Source organism: Armigeres subalbatus, chromosome 3 (assembly GCF_024139115.2).
Source record: "Armigeres subalbatus isolate Guangzhou_Male chromosome 3, GZ_Asu_2, whole genome shotgun sequence".
NCBI lineage: Eukaryota > Metazoa > Arthropoda > Insecta > Diptera > Culicidae > Armigeres > Armigeres subalbatus.
In genome coordinates this window covers 348,076,522-348,088,882 of record NC_085141.1, presented here as the reverse complement: position 1 = coordinate 348,088,882, position 12,361 = coordinate 348,076,522, and positions in this window count along the sequence as shown.

Here is a 12,361-nt window from a genome sequence, read left to right as displayed (position 1 = left end):
TCTTATCAACTTTTGATATTATTCAGCTATTTTCGTCTACTCGGGTTCTTACAAATTGCTTAACTTGATCTCCTCATGATATTTTAGTGCAAAATTTTGATATTGTCATTTAATATTTTATCTCTTATATCAATCTTGTCAACATCTCGGTTTTGCTATCTGATCAACATTTGATATTATTGTGTTATTTTCGTCTACTCGGGCAGTAAGCCTTGCGAGCAAAGGCGTAGGATTAATAAACCGGGGATGGCGAATTCGATTCATAACTTCTGAATAATTGAACTTTTTTGCATATAATAAACGAAGAGAAAACTTTAGCGGGCGGTTCAAATAATATTTCTACTAATATTTGATAAAATTTGAATAAGTCTGTATGACAGTTTCCATAGAAAACGATGTCAATAAATAAAGAAATAAGTAACTGCAAGGTCCGTTCAATGGCAGGAAGGTCGCCTCATTAAAAATGCTCTTTCTCATTGGTGAACCTACCGCATTGACTTGGAAGATAGGTCTCACATAATCGTGCAGGTATTCAAGGATCTTTTGAAAATAATGTTGATAGGTGAAGAAACATTTTAGGTTTCGTGTAATCAAATACAGCAAGATTGGTATCCCTTATCTGGTTTAGTATCTACCCGAGCAGAACAAGTCAAGTGAAACTGGTTGCAGCAACATTATAGTGACTGAATATGGTCACATATAAGTTACTGTGCTCATTGTGTGACATGTGTGCTACTCGGGTAAACAAATGTTGAAGGAGTTTGGATAGATGCCAAAAACATTTTGATGGTACTCCGTGTGTAGTTCCTATAACCTAAACATCTGAACGTTTCGCAAGTTCCAGAACCTTACTATGTTGAAAGCCATAATGTGCAGATCCACAGAAATCATATGATCCGCATAAACCCTTTGATATCTTTGAACTGGGCAGAAAACCTGGGATTGGTTTGAGACACGCAGTAACCTTCTACATGATTGAAGATCTGACGAGGTGTGAGGCTACTCATTATGTTTTTGAAAAGAGTTTTGATGTATGCCATGAACTTTTTGAAGGCCGTTACTGTATAGACTGTATAATTTAAAGATCAGATCGTTTTTTGAATTTTCGCATGAATTAAAATGTAGGATAACAGCTCTTACATATCTTGACAGGCCTTAGACGTCAAAGGGTCTGTTGAGAAGAATTTTGGATGAAGCTGAAGTCATTTTTGAAGTCGTTACTGCATAGGCCTTACAACCTGAACTTCAGATTGTTTTGCGACTTCTAGAATGCCAGTTTGCGACACTCAGAATATTTTCGCAAAATATTTTCTGGTATCTTTGAATTCAACAGGAGCTGCGTTTGAAACATGACATACGCTTCTATATGCTTGTAGATCCGATGACTTGAACTCAAGAACATATTGGATGGCGTTCGGTGTGTTGGAGTACAGCAAGATTGGTATAACATATCTTCACAGACATCTAAGGATTTGTTGGGAAGAGTTTTGATAGATGCCATAAACTTTTTGAAGAACATTACCGCATAGGCCTTACGACCTACACTTCAGAACGATTCGCGAATTCTAGAATATCACTTGGGAGCAAGCAAATTTTTTACACATAAATCATCTAATATCTTTGAATTAAGCAGAATGATCTTAGCTTGGATTGAAACACGCATCACGCTTCTACATGATTGTATATCTGATGACCTGAACACAAGAACGTTTTGGATGACATTGCATGCATTAAAATATAGGATAATACATTTAATATATCTTGACAGATGCCTAAGGGTCTGTTGAGAAGAATTCTGATTGAATCCAAAGACATTTTGGAGGCCTATGCAAGCTAAACTTAAGAATATTTCGCTAGTTCCTGGAATATCACTATGGGGCACTCCAAGAATGTGCACATGAATCATTTGATATCTGTGGAAGAAGGAAGAATTCAAGACCTGATCTCATGAATGTTTTGCATGATTTGGAATGTTCCCAATAGTATTCTCACTAATTAAATTGCATCTCCACATTTGTTTGACACGATTTGGTAGATTACAACACGACACGATTTGGTATATTACGTGACAAGATTTCAAGAAATATGACCAGACGTATGGTCAATAATAACTAAGGTATATATGGCTCTCAATACAGTAATAAGATAAATAAGAAACATTCAAACTGACTTCTACTTGATATATTTCATGTATCTACTTCGGTTTTATGACGTTAGGGATTGATGATAGTTGATTACTTAAGAAATTTGGCTATAACAGCAAAAAATAACAAAAAAACGCAGACAAATCGTAATCTTATGAACGCGGGGAAGGGTTCAGCGGGCAATACCAATGTTAAAAGAAAGCCCTGCTAATCCCCTTTGAGAAAAGCCCGAGGTCATGAGGATCGGTCAGCGCATTACTGAGAACGAGCACTTTGGACGAGATGAGTGTCATTCCAGCCTTTTAAGGGTTAATCAATCTTCATTCTTCTTATCACTTTCTTTTCTTATTTGTTCCTTTGCCTTCTTATTCTTCTTACTAGTTCTATATCCTTTGACTGTCTTTCTTACTTTTATTTATACTTCCTTTTGCCTTCTTTCTTCATTTGTCACCCTTATTCCTTGTTCTCACATATTTCTTTCTTCATTTAGTTCTTCTTCTTTCTTCTTTCTTCTATCGACTTTCTTTTTGATTTATACTTTTGTATTTTTTTTTTCTTCTTTACTCGTTCCTTTTTTCTTCCTTCTTCTATCTCTCTTCTGTATTCCCTCTTCGACTATCTTATTTTCATTCTCTCATCTTTTCCTTCTCTATTCTTACATTACAATGCTAGTTCCTTTTTTGCCATCATCCTTCTTCGTTCATCCCACTTCTTTACTCACTCTCATTGCTTTTTCCTTCTCTTCTTATTTTTCTTTATTCTTTATCATTACTTCTTACCTTCTTTTTGTCAATTTTCTTAATAAGCTTGTTTTCTCTTTCTACTTCTATCTTTCATATTTTATTATTTTTTATATTATTTTTGCTTACTTCTTTTTTTCCCTTTTTATTCCTTCTTTATCTTGTCTCTTCTTTCTTTCTACTTTCTTGTTTTTTTTGTTCTTCCGGTTTTCTACTGTATTCTTTATTTCTTTTTCTTACTACTTTCTTAATTATAATCTGTGATGGTATATTCGGCTGTGCAGTCTAGAACTGTGTCAGAACGATGGTTTTATGTATGTACGTATGTACGTCCGGACATTCGGACTTACATAAAATCAACGTTCAGACAGAGTTCTAGACTGCACATCGCTATTTGTCTTATTTATTATTTCTTGTTTCTTCCTGCTTCTTTATTTTTTCTTCTTTCTCCTTTCTCCTCTCTTCTGCCTTTCGTTCATCTTTTGTCATCGTTATTCCAAGGGAGGATTGTTCTCTCGTTTTCTTTCCTCTCTATTTTTTCCATCTCCTCTATTTTTCCGTTTTCCTCTTTTCTCCTTCTTCTGCGTCATTCCTTATTTATTTTTTGGTTCTTCTATCTTTTTTCTGTTCCCCTCTTTTCCATTTTATTTCTTCTTTCTGCGTTTTTTCTTTCTTTTTTCCATCCTTTTTTTATTTTCTTCCTTATTACGTTCTCTATCTTCGTTTGTTTTTTCTATTCCTTCAACGCTATTCTTCTACGTCAAAACATCTAAATCCTTGTTCTTTGTTTTTTTTCCCTTTTTTAATTTTTTTTCCTTCTTTTTATTTCTTTCTTCTTTCTTTCCTCCTTTCTTATATCTGCTTTCCTTTTTGCTTCTTTTTGCCTTTCATTCTCACCTTATTATTTAGTCAATATGTATTTCTTTTATTCATCTACTTTTTTCTCCTAGCTTTTTTCCTTTTTTTAGTTTCTACTTTTGATGCCTTCTTAATTTTTTCCCTCCTATCGTTCATCTTCACTCTTTCTTATTTATTTTTTACTCTTCCTTCTGATCTGTCTTCTTCAATCAATTTTTTGTTCTTTCTTCTCTTTTCATTATTTGCTTTCTTTTTTCATTATTTTTCTTCTTTTTTTCTGTTTTTCTCTCGCTTTTTTATTTATTTTTGATGATCTTTCTTCTATTTTTTCCTCCTCTTCTGTTCATTTCTCATATTTTCTCACTTTTTTTCATTTTATTTCCCTTATATTTAAATTTCATGTTTCAATATTTCTTGTTTTTTTTCTCTGGATTTGTGTATTCGATTTTCTTATTTTTTCTATTCTTTGTCAAATGTCTTACTTTATACAACTCTCTTCTCACAGCAAGTAGCAAGAAGTTAGTTGTGGGAAAGGAAAAGCGAGAACAAGATGCCACATAAAAGTGCGGAATGGGAATTCTCACTTGTTGCTATCTATTTCTCAATCACACAGTTCTCGTTCTCATTTCACACAATATGCGGGAACGAAATTCGAGGAAAAAACTCTGACCCTTATCGAATATGTAGGGGAGAACAGTCCAAAAAGCACCCTTTTAGTTCCTTCGATGTTTTCATTAGTAGGTAATCATTTAAAATTAGTTAGGTAAACATTTAAAATATGTTTTAAAAACGGCTTGGGGCAAAACGCCCGAATGGTGGTGTGAACATATTGCAATGTAACGACGGTAATCGTATAGTTGTTTTTTTGTTTGAACAGATTGAACGAAAATCGTACGGCACGGCACCAGAAAAGCAAATCGCTCAATGCAAATGAAAAAGGAGGAATTTTGCTCAGTTTCTTCATTGCAGCTCGGTGATGAATAGCTGATATTGAATTGCAATGGTAGTATTTGTTCAGAAATGTTCTACAAAAGATGATATACATAAGAGACTTTATGAGTTTGGTCATTTTGCCTCGTGGGTGCGTTTTGCTCTGTTCTCCTCTACTGGGAAATAAATTTTGATTTGTAATATGAGTTATGTATTTAGATATTGATTTGTGATGAAATTTACATTCATACATCTATTAGGATTAGGATTGAGACATTAAATTGGCTTTCGAATTGGTGAGTTTTGATTTCCATTTGAAATTTTATTTGAACTATGATTTGTTCATTTTGTTCATTTGTTCAAAACTAAGATTTTGATTATTTTTCATCGACTTCAAATTCATCTAGGCAATTGATTGGGGATTTCTATTTTGGTTTGGTTTTGACTCTTATATGCATTTGGATTGGCATATTGATTTGGCGTTGAATGTAAATTTAGTTTGGGTTTGAACATTTGATAAGAATTCTCTGGCGGCGTTTAGATTTGATGACTAAGGTTTCAAAAGAATTAGATTTAGAAATAAATAACGTGTACTGTATCTGTTCCAGTTTTGGTCATGTTCTTAATTTGGTTAGTTTCTCGCATAACTTTGGAAATAAAGCCATTTCCATGGGCTTTATTAGCTGTATCAGGAGATACATCCCTTATGCTTCTTCGCTGTGGAAACTGATCGATAGTTTTTGGAAAATATGCATTTTCAGGTTTGGCCAAATTAGGCACTAAGGTGGCTAAAACCGGTACACTTCCCCTATAATAAATTTAGTTTAGACGTTGATTATTAGAATTAAAATGGACTTCAAATGCAGATTTCATTTGGCTTTTGACTTAATTTTTGGTTTTGTTTGGGGTTTATTTACTGATCTGCATTTGGTTCTTTTGTGTTTGTTTCAGATTCAAATTCGGTTGAAGCTTGAATTAGAAACTTGATTCGAACTAAGACACACTAATTCTCCTTGGATCAAAAATGTGTATTATTGGGTCATCTGAACATAATTAATTTAATTTTCAAAGCTAAAAGGCTATCATGACTGTCTTTTTAGATAGTGAAAACGTTTATAAAACAACAAATATTTTGAAATAGATTCGAACAAATATTTGATTTGAATTTGGATTCACATTTATGTTTGTACTTGAATTTAAATTCATAATAAGCTATGGATTTAGATCTGTTAATGGATTTGTATAATAATTTATATTTGGTTGTAATTTGCTTTTTTATTTTCATTATCATTGGATTTGGCTTTGTATTCAAATCAACTTCAAATGTAAATTTTATTTGGAACTGAATTTTGGGTTTGTTTTTGATTATATCAAATTTAGATTATACTTTGTAGGAATTTTAATTTGCAATTTGTCATTCCGAATTTCGTTTTCAATTGAGTTAGATTCAATTTCATTGTGTATTTGGATTTTCCCATTAATAAATTATTGCAATTTACTTTGATTGTTCCCTCGTTTTTTACCTAATATGATTACCTAATGATAATGAATGTATTCCAGTGTGTAATGCTTCCAAACAATACTCGCTTGAACAAGTGTGACGAAAAGTGAAAATCGTCTCCATGCATGCAAGCATATCAGTCCATTTATTAGACATCACTTCGTGTTGTTCTATTGATAGAATTAGTACCATACACTGCTCATTTTTAATGATCGAAATAGAACCTAATCAAATCGCATACATATGCAAAGCACATTATTTAAGCCCGATGTCGTGCTGCTGAGTGACATTCATAATAATTACCCTGTTATTGGTTCTCATCGAAACCATCGCCACGAAGAACGAAAAGAAAAGTACCCAATCATTAGTATTTATGACCATTCCTGTTGCGTAAATTAAGCTCACTTGCGTAGAATAGCTGTGTTGAGGGGTTAATTGTTCAACTCGATCAATACAAATCGATATTGGATTGATTTTGAATATCGCATTGCTGCGGGAACATAGCTAACAGTTGATTTCGATCACTTGAAAAAGATTCAATGATTTACCGATTATGATGATCGTAAAAGCTGCCAATTAAAAACAAATATAATTTGAATTATAAAACATAACTGCTCAATAGCCAATTATTCCCTATCGATTCGTGTGCTTCTGATGCTATCTTCATATTTTAATTACTGAATATTCCCACTCAAGTCATTGCGAACCGTGCGGAGTGACGTCAAATTTTGCACCAATCTTGTCTCGCGCAACGGGCGTAAAATTTTACGACTGCCGTCACCATAGAAAAGCAAATACTACTCTTTGCGGACAATGGCGTTCCTTCTTGAATTCAATATCGTGGTTATAAAAAATTAGCACACCGATAGAAAAAACAACGAAAAGGAAAAAAAAAGTTAGTCACGCTCGTTGAGCACTCTGCAGAACATGGCATAATTGTGTTCGGCATTGAATGTACGATCATTCAAATTTTCGCCACTTCTGTACTACAGAGTGCACTGAATGGGTGTGAGATCATCTTGGGAAGAAGTTACCGGCGTAAGGCATGGTTGGTTTGGGTTCGTATGACAATCGACTTTGCCTACAAAAGCGGCGAAAAACTAACTGGACCCTGCGATTCTACCTAATTTTTGTATTTGTGAATTTGTTCTCAGAAATACAATAAATTATGTCAATTCACTTAAGCATAATATGCTTAAATAGAAATTCGAATCATTAGGTGGATGATTCTGTTTTTTTTCTCAATTTTGTTTAACTCAGTTGAAGAAAAGGTAAAGTCTTGTTCTTTATTTTGAGCAATTACGATAGACGAGCCGCAAGTATTTTGACGCAAATTAACACGTTGTAATTTACTTTGTTGATTTCGAAGAGAGAATGAATAAATTACAAACCGAACCGACTCATGCTTTGTATGTGCACAGTTTTGTGTTAAAATGAATTTCCAAAAATACAAAAGTCCCCCAGGGATCATTCAGGGTGTCAACCATTTGCACTTTTTGCTTTTAAATTATTCAACCTTAATCCACGCCTTAGGTCATTTCCATTCTCCACAATTTTTTTTTTGCTAGGTTTCAGTGCACAATCTCAAACAAATTTCCTTTCAAAGCCATGGGGAGCCGACCGGTAAAGATGAAACTGCTTCCGATTACACGAAGACGACAACGACGACGACGGCGACTTTATACCGGACAGCAAAGGCAAAATCAAAGGGCTGACGAAAGCTAAAGGCACCATACGGGCTGGCTATCTGGTTCTTTTCATCGCCCGGTGCAATGAAAGCAAAATTTGCCTGAAACCAAACACGTCATGCACCACCCCCACCACTAAGGAAGGATCCAGTAGAGCCCGAACCCCACGCCAAAAGATCGCCATGCGATTACGAAACTGCAACCAGGGGATGGGTTAGTTCCTTCCCCAATATGTGCTCGCCTTTAACCCCTGATTCTCTTCTATGGATGCATGAAATAAGGGATACGGTTGGGCTTAGGTTTTTTGCATTGGTTAAACGATTGCATAATCGCTTCTCATGTTTACCGCGAAAGAAAGGAAAAGGGTTAGCACCGAGTCTGCACAAGAAAGCCAAATAGAAGAAAGCATCATCTATGTCGTAATTTTCTCGAGCTAGCTACGTTGCAGTCAGTGATGCCCTCTGAGAAGCTTAGTGATAATGACCAAAGATACGCAGCCTGGAATCAAATAGTACAATATGATTTTTGCAATATGAGTAAAAGCCATCGAGTCTTTCTTACAGCGATGTAGGTTCTCTTTTCGCCTTCGCTTGATTAGGAAGCAATAATTAGTTAAATGAAAAATTCAATCTTCCTTTACTGATTTCCATACAATCTTGAAACGGCTTCATACAAATAAGATTATTTTTTGAAATTCTAAGAACATGAGACAGAATCGAATGAACGTACACGGACCCGCGAAACAACTCACTTTATGGTTCCTTTCACCCAAATCCACCCTTGCGTAAAAAAGCCAAAAATATGGAAAATGCGAAAAAAATCCGGTGAGTACTTTGCATTTACTCCCGTGTTGAATTTTCACCCACTATGAGGTTTCACCAGGTTTTCATTTCATACAAAATGTAAAAAAAGGTAAAGTTAATAAAAATATTTCTTTGAATTATTATACTTATTATAATATATCTGCAAACCCTTAAACCTTTTAAGTTTTCATTATACATTACTCAAAAAACACCCACCATTATTGGTATGCGACATTGTTGAAAAGCAACCATACATCATCGAACGGTTCAATTCCAGCTGGACCAGTCTACCGCTTGCTACATATTCCTCTGCTTTTTTGAACCTCGATATCTCAACCACTGCCAAGACACAACCCTCTGTTGTTTCCTTGTCCATGTTGTGCATATCCGGCGTCGATAATGACCTCCTTTATGCTCGGTTCATCATTCTGCCTTCCACCTACTATCACAGTTTTATTTGGAACACCACCACACCATACTCTGGTGGTGTTGAAAATGCGTCTCAAAACCATAACAACACCAGTACCAATGCAATGTAGCCCTCAACAATTTGGGAGAGATTCTGCGCACACAAAATGAGAACGGTTCGCCTACACTCGATGCACCGTGAGTGTGGTTTAGTGTGCTTTTGAGTGGGTGGCAAACATGTTGCTCCAAAGGATGCATTCACCCCACCCGTTCGATGTCGGTAACTTCCGTAGGCGGCTAATCGAGCAGGGTGGTTGAAAAAACTTCTATATTCGCCGTGGTACCTGGGTTTCGTTTTGTTATTGGCAGGATACCATGGCCAATGATGAATGTTCATGTGCAATAGAACAATCCTGTCAAAATCATAGGAAAATTTTTAAAAACACTATCAAAAATATTTGATTTTTTTTTTAATTTATAGGCTTGGGTGAATATAATGCTAGTTGCCTAGGAATGTAATTTAATTCCAAAAATACCAATTGACAAATAATTTTGATGAACAGTCAGTTACTTACTTCACCGTGTTTTCAATTCTTTTAGTTTGAAATGTGTTACTCTTAATTAATTTTATTAATTAAGAATAACACTTTCTTTAAAACTTTGCTTTTATGGCAAAATAATCTTTCCACATTACAAAAGGTCAATCTCGTCGTTATCACAAGTCTGGTATTTTACGACTTGCTAACAGAAATCGTCAATGGACTTGCTTCAACAACCATCAAACGAATCGGCTGGCTCAAAAGTTCCCATGGCCATTAGGTTTCATTCAGCCGTCCGTCGTCGGGACAGCTCTACATAATTATCACAACCCACGGCTGCGTCGTCTTGGTCATATCGAATCACATCTAACTGAGCGAAAAACCACAAAGTTCATATTAGGCTATCGACATTCGGCAAGCACCTTTCAGCAATACAGGCTTATCATTGTCGTCGCCTCGTCAATTCGGGGTTTGCCGTTTGCTCAACTTTTTGTATACTAGTGACGTTCGAGTTAACCTTCCTACAATGTTTAGGTGATTAGGGCGAACATTTTAACTTTTGTCTGGAGGCCATAATTTAGTTCAAAAAAATAATATTTAAAGATTATTCTTTGGTAAACTGAGGTGAATAGTAGAAATTTCAGCAACGGAACATTTCTTGACCATTACTTGTTCTATCTATTTGCACAGTATTTTATAGGTGCGTACGACCCGTAAGAGACTAGAGTGATTAATATTGATATTTTTTCCGGGCAAGCCATGAGTAGAAAGGATACTCGTTGGAGAGAATTCGATGACTGCTCCTATAAGCCTCAGGCGTAAAATAATTTAAGTTTTATAGATATTTGTTACTGATCTATAGCTCACCTTTGGGTGCTTAGCTTAAGTAATAGGAAATAGAGAGAACAAGTAGCGGCCAAGGAATGACAATACTCAAAATCCTTGAACAGTAGAGAGCTGGTTACGCTAATAACGCCTGTAATGTAAATTAAAATAGAGCTGTTTAATTTTGGTACACATAGTTAAGTTTGCATGATATATTGCGAAAAAGTATTCGGCTGCTGGTGAGACTCGAACCCACAATATTCCACGGACGTTTTACCAATTATACAACAGCTGCCCGTGCGAGAAGTTGTTCCATAACCAGCTAATAACGATGAGATATCAGTTAATTCCTTGTACATATCCATCGAATCTACTTTGGCAACATTTCACACCTTTTCTTTCTACCCAACTATGTGTATCAGAATTGAACAACAGTCGGTTGCGTTTGAATCACGAACATGTGCTTTTATTTGTCGTATTGAGACTGATATCCCATCGTTATTAGCTGGTTATGGAATAACTTCTCGCTAGAGCAGCTATTGTATAATTGGTAATACGTTCGTGTACTTAATGGAACAGTGTGGGTTCAAATCCCACCGGCAGCCGATTCTTTTTTCGCAATATCGCATAAAAAAATACCTTAAAATGGCAAACTTAACTATGTGATCAAAATTAAACATCTTTTCCAAAAAGTAAAAATCTGACTTCCCTCACAAGTCATCAATCAAGGAAAAAACTAAAATAGAGCTTCTTGCTGGAAAAATATTCCTATTGTTCCATAAGAAAATATGAAACTTTGATCATACTTGAGCAACTGTCAAATTACTTCAGTTATTGGAACACACTTTCTATGGCCGCTTTCATGAGGTCTATGTAGAACGAAAACTCAGTAACTCAGACCAAACCTCTACCTTCGGAGTAACTAAACCAAAAAGAAAACCTTTGAATTCAACGATACTACATAAATCGTGTTTTACCGCGTTTAATTAATAGCACCTTTATTATGCGATTTAGTGTAATAATGTCTTCTAGGCATTAAGAGGCGAACCAGTCTCCGTGGAACTTTCAGTAGGCTTTAACATCAAGCTAGGTCATAACTTCATGCAAATATGCTCTCATTGGTATGCAGAATATTTTTCTTTTTCTTCATTTATTTTTCTTATTAGCATTACATCCCCACACTGGGACAGAGCCGCCTCGCCGCTTAGTGTTCATTAAGCACTTCCACAGTTATTAACTGCGAGGTTTCTAAGCCAAGGTACATTTTTTGCATTCGTATATCATGACTCATGAGGCTAACACGATGATACTTTTATGCCCAGGGAAGTCGAGACATTTTCCATTCCAAAAATTGCCTAGATCGGCACCGGGAATCGAACCCAGCCACCCTCAGTATGGTCTTGCCTTGCGGAATATTATAAACCTTTAATTGCTGCACAAAGAGTTTAGTTCCGATAGCTGATGTAACAATACACCATGCGTCTCCATATGCTTTATGCTTATATCACAGACAAACAGACATAACACTCGGCTAATTTCCATCGTTCAGCGATTTACTGGTTGATTCAATTAATCATTAGTTGGCCAATCGATCACTCGTGGCGCTCGCATCGGATTTGCTCGAGTCTGATGTTGCTCACTACCGCCATCTGGTTCGTGATTTGCCCAACCAACTGAAATCAACAGATGTCGTTAGTGTTTGAATGACGATGAATTTGATGAGTGAATGTTCAATGTGTTATGTCTGTTTGTCTGTGCTTATATGATGAACATGTTCAAAACTTTTAGGCATAAATAGGAATATATCTCCAAAAGCAATAAAATCACGAACTTGGCGTCTTTGACAAAGTTTTTCAGAAGAAGTTTTGCTACAACTTTTGTGAAGACACAAACCTCGTATGTTGTGAAGTCAAAAAAAAATCATA